General features: G+C 39.2%; 1 long non-coding RNA gene across 1 annotated transcript in view; it reads right to left on the reverse strand.

The window, feature by feature from the left end:
* The window catches only part of LOC110365161 (uncharacterized), an 87,680-nt gene that overhangs the window by 23,679 nt on the left and 56,565 nt on the right, over window positions 1–7,436 (reverse strand). Inside the window, exon 2 of the long non-coding RNA XR_002424414.2 lies at window positions 5,487–5,621. This is a non-coding gene — a long non-coding RNA (uncharacterized LOC110365161). The remainder of the gene's footprint in view (window positions 1–5,486; window positions 5,622–7,436) is intronic.

Consider the following 7,436-nt stretch of genomic DNA (forward strand, 5'->3'; position numbering starts at 1 on the left):
TCACATCCTGGGATATTTTGGTGAGTGACACCTTAAAAACTCAGAGCACTTTACTATTGTGCAGCTTCGTTGTCTTAGCATTACACAACAATACACAAATAAGACAATTTAAAGGACAGAAGCTGAGGCCATGTGACCTGTATGAACAATTAGATGAAGTGCAGTCAGGAGAACCTGTTTAATGTGCTCTGGTCCATTTAAACAGAATTACAGCATCTTTAACCATATTGGGACAACAACAAGTGGGAAAGAAGGTTAATCAGCTTAATGGACTGGAGCAGAGAAGTAATTTTATTATTTGATTTTTGAAGCACAATGTGAGAGCCGAGGGCACCACAAGGTACCAGTCCACTGAGCATATTGCTTGCTGACAGGCTTGCTTAGGCAGCTGGACTACATGATTGTTGTAAGTCTTTTCTAACTGAACTATTCTATTCTGAGTAGTACTTAAAGGGCAATTTCTCGAATGAGTAGATGATACCAGTGGCCTAAGTGCAGGAACAAGGTGCCTTAAATCAAGCAAAGTTATAAACTTACAATGCATCATATCACTTTCCTCTATGCCTACACTTACTCCAGGGTTCCCTCTTGCCAAACACCAAGTAGCTTCTCCTTTGTATGGTCTATCACAGGGTAGTTGAGGCACAGTAAGACACACCATCATTTATGTCTCACTAGTGGGTTTAATTGCCTCAACCCTGAATCTTCAGAGAGAAAAGCATCTCCTTTTTGAAGCATTAGAGGATTGCAAGAGACATAGTTGTATTAAAAAACGACTCTCACTTGGGCCTTGCGTGATCATTAACATCAGTATCTTCTTTGCTAACAGTCAACAGGTAGAAGAACCTCCTTCATGGTGCAGACTACTGGTTTGTACAACTACATCGTTTTTCTGCAGCTACTCAGCTGTGAGCTTTTTTACATTGAAGGTGAAGCAATACTCTGGGTCAATTTTTATATCTTCTTATTAAACTGCAGTAGGGTTAGCAGTCTAAGCCTGAAGTCAAGACCTTTGCTACACTAGGCAGAAGGACAGAACAAGAAGGGTGCCCTTCAGATGAAGAGTGTGATAGCCAGTTAAAATAAGTCCATGGTTCTGGATCAATTAACTGTCAATCAGCTTTCAAAGCACTGTAATTTATTCTATATCAGAGCCTTGTTGCTCCCTCCTGTACTTTCCCTTATATTGCAAAAGGTGGGAGGTGCAAATAGGTCACTGACTCAAGTCCAGACACAGACCCTTTCCCTTCCCTTTCCTCAGACTCCAGCCAAGTACCCAACAGCACAGCTGACTGTGAAGAGACTTATATTGGGGAGCCTGTATGTGCCTACAGACACTTTACATCTACCTAAAACACAATTAACCAACACTGGGGGAAAAAAAAAAAGAAAAGAAAAAGGCTTTTTGGGGAACAATACATGGATTTGAAAAGTTTGAGTTTAGCTGAACACACAGTTGCATTATTTAACACACGTTCACCCCTTGTTCTGTCTGCTCTGTCCCCACCATTTACTGCTACACAGGTCCCTTATCTTTATTGATCACTTAATTTATCTTTTCTTAACTCCCCTTGCTCCGTCTGGTGCTGTGTGTCCAAGGTATTGAGGCTAAACATCCGTCTGTTCATACTGTCATGACTGGTTTGCCTCTGAAAGAATAGGGGGAGCAGGTGGTGTGACTAAGTAGACCCTCGACAGAATAGGGGCACCATTGCTGTGTCCTGTCCCAACCTGCCAGCGATTCCCCACCCTCCCAACTGTTCCACATTAAAGCAGTCAACTGTGGCTTTACAGTCCAAGTTTTACACAACTGTTTTACAAACCAGGAAGAATTTCTTTTGTTGAAAAACCTTTTGTTAGGCAGTGCAGAACGGGGAGGGGGGAGCAGGGTAGAGGGGGTGGAGAAAGCCCGTTTTGAGACTGAGTGCATTTTAATGTGTATGTAGATATACACTACGCGATGTGCCAAGCCACTGAGCTCGCTCACTCCCTATTTCTGTGCTGTTTTAAGCTCTCTTTGGAAGCACTTACACAACGTATCTTTCAAATACATCAGTCTTTTTCATTTTCCTGGGGTCTTTTGGTCATTTTCCTTTACTTCTGGTTTATTAGAGCAAGTAAGGCTGAAAACAATCAAATAAAACCAATGCTTGTAACAAGAATAGAATATCCTTCTTCCAGTGTCACAAAACTATTATAAAACCATCCAGCTGGATAGACATCCCCAAAGAAAAGTCTGGATGATGCTTCAACCGCATTCCAGTTTCTGAGCAATCCTACTACAGGCATCATGCTGGTTCTGATCTCATACACCGTATTTCCTCACCGGATTTGGTGGTGTGTATTTCAACCCAGATGTAGGAAAGCACTTGTACGCGTGGATTATCTCTGAGATAACACACCCTGAAATGGTCTGGTCCGTAAGAGACCTAACATTCAGGAACTCCCAAAACAGAACCCAGAAAGAGCATTATTTGTGTAATCTGTTATCACCACCAGAGAGCTGTGAATAGTTGCATACAAAACCTAAACCTACCAAATTCTTCTCCTTTGCTTTTTTTTTCTCCTCCCTGTGAGAATTCACAAACCAGACCTTCACAACTTTTTCAAAGCCAAACACAAGATGTAAGTGTTTTCCACATTTTCAAAGGAAAATGACAAGTTTATGCGTATCTCTATATTCACCTATTGCACCGTAAGCTTTTTTTTCCACAGACAAAAACGCATTGAAAGTTCTATTGCAGGCAAAATTGCAAACCAAGAGACAGGGATCCTTTCCTTTTTTAAAAGATATTGCAGTCAAGCACTCAAAACTTATAACTGTATAAATAAAAACAAACAAACACATGGCTTCTCTTTCCTTCAGAGACTTGTCTGTCTATTCCTACCCCTTCCATCCCCATCAGGCTGCTGGGGAAATACAACAGCCGAGACCCTGATCCTATAGCATTTGATGGCAAAATTTCTGTGAGGCCTGAATTTCACATAAACTGCCGAGTCCTGCAGCAATCACAAAATCAGTGACTTCCTTCTTCAAAGAAGGAAAGATCCATATTTGTTACTAGATTGTTGGGAAATCAATCCTACTGAAAGCACTGCTTTCTGTTAGGAACCTGATCCTCTCAAACATGCCAGGAATTGACTTTTCAGTTCAACTGAATAGAGAGTACAGTTCAGATTCATGGGGTTTTTTAGCTTCCTGGTCAAAAATTAAGCATAAAAATTGAAAGAAAAAAATCAGAGCTGAAACTAAATGCTTTGGAATTAAGCATGTTTTAAAAAAAATAGTTTCTGAAAACGGAGAAATCCTGATGAAAATATGTCTACAGCCCTTTCAGGAGCCCAGTAGTTAGGCCACTCACTCAGAAGACTTGGTTTCAATCCTTCCATTGCTTGGAAGGACCTGGTCAGAAAGTACTAAGACCACTAGAATATACGATGACATGGATGCTATACTGCCGTGCATAAAGAGTCAATGATCATCAAGCACCAGAAGGAGCTTTTCTCTGAGACCAGTGTCCTAATCACAAGGTTATCAGGTCTTATTCCCAATTTCCTATCTGACTGAACATTTATTTAATACATAGTGAAGCACCACCCATAAAAAAGAAGATCACCTCACCCTCTCTATTGTTTTATGCCAATCGCTCTGCAGAAGCGAGACAAAAATTTCATTTGTCCTAGGCTGAGGACAATACTGAAACTAGCACCCCAAAAATATGAAGAAATATGCTATTACTACAATACTGGATAAAAAAGAATCACTATAGCTTATTTTCAGTCCAAATACAGCAAGAATTTGAAATATTTTCTTGAAAACCAAGACAGCAATATTGGTGGATAGTAATACATCCCCAAAAGTTCCTCCAGAGCTAGAAGTGATCACCAAGGAGATGAGGATCAGCAAGAATGAAACATTCTCAGCGTTTGGTCCCAAAATTTATACAACGCTTTCCCAGCAGGAAATAGAGATAAATGATTTAGTATTGCGGGTAAGCAGAGGAAGAGGATATCAACAGATATCTGTACAGAGGATATCTGCAGATGTCTACAAATCTAGAGTCTCTGTAATTTAAAAGTGTACCTAGCCATTTTCTCAACAACAGATGAAAATCTGTGTTAAAAGTGCTTGAGGGAGAGAAAATATCTTACATCTTTGTTCATTTCAAAGGTATGACAATTATTAATATATACCTACTTCAGAAGAACTCTGTCACAAATACTGCATTAGCTGTAAACTCTCAAACTGCCTTCCAACCGTGAAATCACATCATCTACCCACAGATTAGAAAATGCTTCCAGATTGATCATTTTGAATAGTGTATATAATCTCTCTACTACCATGTTTAACAATACCGTTTTGGTCCTATCAACTTCTTAAATGCTGACCAGCTTTTCTCAAGTTTGCATATGAAACATCAATACATTTGAATGTATGACGTTCAAAAGACAGGTGTAAAAAACAGGTGCGAGGTCCACAATCATTCTATTTTATCTGCTTGTGCAGGTTAGTTTGTGTGTCTAAAATCTGTCTACAGAAATACTTGGAGAATTACTGAATCAGTTATAATTTATCCTTATATTGTACTAAGGGTAGACAGGAGATCAAATAGCTAGATAGAAAAACTGTGAAACCAGACAGGAGATGACACACTACTCCTTGTGATCCGCAATGCAAACCTGAATTAGATGACAAATGAATTAACTAGATCTGAAATGAGTCTCGCGGTCTTTCCGATCCTCGATGGACAATTGTCTGCATCACAAAAACCACCACACACTTTGGCACAATTTGACAGAACCGACATTTTCAGAGAGGCTTATTGCAAGGTAGAGATATTGGAGGTCACAATAAGTTGCGTTGGCTGATCTCCTGTAGACAAGGTTACATGGCAAATGTCAAAAGCTGTCTAGAATGAACAGTCTTTCTTTCCAATTAAACATTAATTAAATTAATGAAACATTTCAGCGTATGGGTAAAAGAAACATAGTTCTACAGGACAGTCGGCTACATGCACCTGTTTATTCAGAGGCAAGAACAAGCTTTATACAACCCTCAAAATATTTTATGAGAGTTTTGCTGTGCCTGTGAAACAACGTCATTTTCTGCACACATCAAACTCAATTTGACTTGCTTAAAAGCCACATACTGGTATCCTCAATATACATAATGCCTTCATTTTACTTTCCCAATGGATGAAAAAAGATATAAAAGTGAAGGAGGGAAAAAAACATATTAGCTTCAACTTATCCCATTGCAAATGCAATATTTGTGTAATTGTGTATAATCATTTAAAGTATAATTTAATACATCCCTTTAACAACCCACAAATTATCACTTGACAACTAGAAATAATAGGTCTTTTTGTTAAAAACAGAAAGCATGTGAAGACTAAAGGTTAAACAGGTCTTTTCATCATGATAAATCACTGGTTAATGAGCCTGGCATTGTTGGGTATTATACTTGCTCACTTTAATGCCATTACCTTCTGGTTGTAAAGCTGACACTACTAATGATCTTCATTCTTTGAACTTTTCCACAATATTGACTGGTTGCATAGAGCAGATGTTACTTGGATTTGACTGCAAAAGTGGCAATTCTTCTAAGGCTTGGTGTGGCTCTGAAAAGAACGATACAGAACACAATGTATTTTGATATCTTTCAGTCAAAAATGGTTCTTCTCTAAATGTCAGTGTTTGCTCTTGCAGTTTCTCGATATCACAGGGAAAAAAATCAATCACAGATAAGAGATAAATATGCTTAATCTATTTTCTGCAGCTCTTTAAAAAAAAGGAAAAGTTGTAATAATGCAATGAACCAACAAACCAAGACAAGAAATTTCATATCTAGTCTGTTGTACCAGGAACTTTTCCTGCATTACAGCATGCACAACTAAACAAAGAAACCACCACAACAACTTCTAGTTCTATATTTCACAGCTTTCCTTGCTCTCGACTGAAGGATGCCGAGGTCGCCAGGAGCTGTATCAGCGAGCCAAGTGCTGACAAAGCAGGTTGCAGAAGGCATGAATGCATATTTTTGTGTACCCACATCCATCACGTTTTATTCCAAAGGGAAGAAGCCTCAGCATAGCCCAGTCCTTCTTCACGAGTAGGCGGTGAGGAGAAGCAAGTAGTTACTTGCCACCTCTTTAACATACGGATGCTGTTTTTATTTGTGTGAGGGCCTAGGTTCAAATGGACTTCCAGGGCCTTGGGAGCAAGACGGAAGACTTAAGGTTAGAAAGCAGCAATTGCTGAGTTTAATTAAAATTTAAATAATGTGGAAGCTTCATGTTTATACCCATTCCCTTCTCTTCCTGACCTTGCCCTTCTCTTCCACCTCTTCTCGCTCTGTTCCTGTCACTACTGGATTCTACAAAACATGGACTGTAGGACAAAATTCAAACTTTAGGAAGGTAGGGGTAGTTTTATCTCAATTTACATCAAGTTCTGGGACAGAAGGCTTTTGCTACATCACAGAATAGAAATGGAGACAACTGAACTCTTCATCCCAGACCCCAAACCTCAAGCCATTGCACACTTCACACACATTCCTTGTATAGTTCTGTGCAACAGCAAGAACAAAAGCTGCATAGTTTAGCTTTTATTATATAAAGACCATATTCTACAGACTGGTTTTTTCACCATGTGCAAATTTCTCAAAGTACTTTGAAAGGCATGTTTTTGATAAAACGGCCTTTTAAAATAATAATGTTTACTATGGGTAGTATCAACCTTTTTGTTTTTGTTTTTCAGTTTAGGCATTTCCCATTTTAGTGAGAAAAGTAATAAAAATAATAGTGACTACTCCCATGAAAAAAGCCCTTCAAATCTCGTGGACAAATGCTCCGTGTGTTTTAAAACTGTTCTTCAACCAGTTCCACTCACATCCTTTGCTGCCAGTATTACAAGCTGTGCTCTCACGCTGTCTTATGCTCTTGGACAGCCTTTGTTTTTGGCATAAAAAGCTTTCATTTTCAAGAGTTATTCCTATTTTTTTTTCTTGGATGAGATGCAAGACTAGTAGCTGAACATCTGTATCCGTATGGACTTTCAGTTATACTTTATTACCGTGTAATCAGAGCACTTCTGCAGTACTTGGGCCGCTAAAACTCATTAGCGGTAAACACTTCAGCACAAGCTAATGCAAATGACCCAAGAAAGGCTTTGTTAGAGAAACCATATTTACCACAGAGGCAGACCTGTTGGGAGTATCAGTTTCACAGAATGTGGGGAACTTCTTTAACCAAATACAGTAGCTTGTTCCGTGTTTCTGCCTCTACATCCTAAGTAACTCCACAGTTCAATGTATATGTCTTGTTATCGAGGAGCAGAACCATGCATCAGGTAATTTCTCTGAAGCCATCTATCTTGGCTTCAGGGTCTGCTCTCTCTTGACAAAAGCCCCGTTTCACAGAATCCTCATTCTCTAT

The sequence above is a fragment of the Columba livia genome, chromosome 5, assembly GCF_036013475.1.
Source record: "Columba livia isolate bColLiv1 breed racing homer chromosome 5, bColLiv1.pat.W.v2, whole genome shotgun sequence".
NCBI lineage: Eukaryota > Metazoa > Chordata > Aves > Columbiformes > Columbidae > Columba > Columba livia.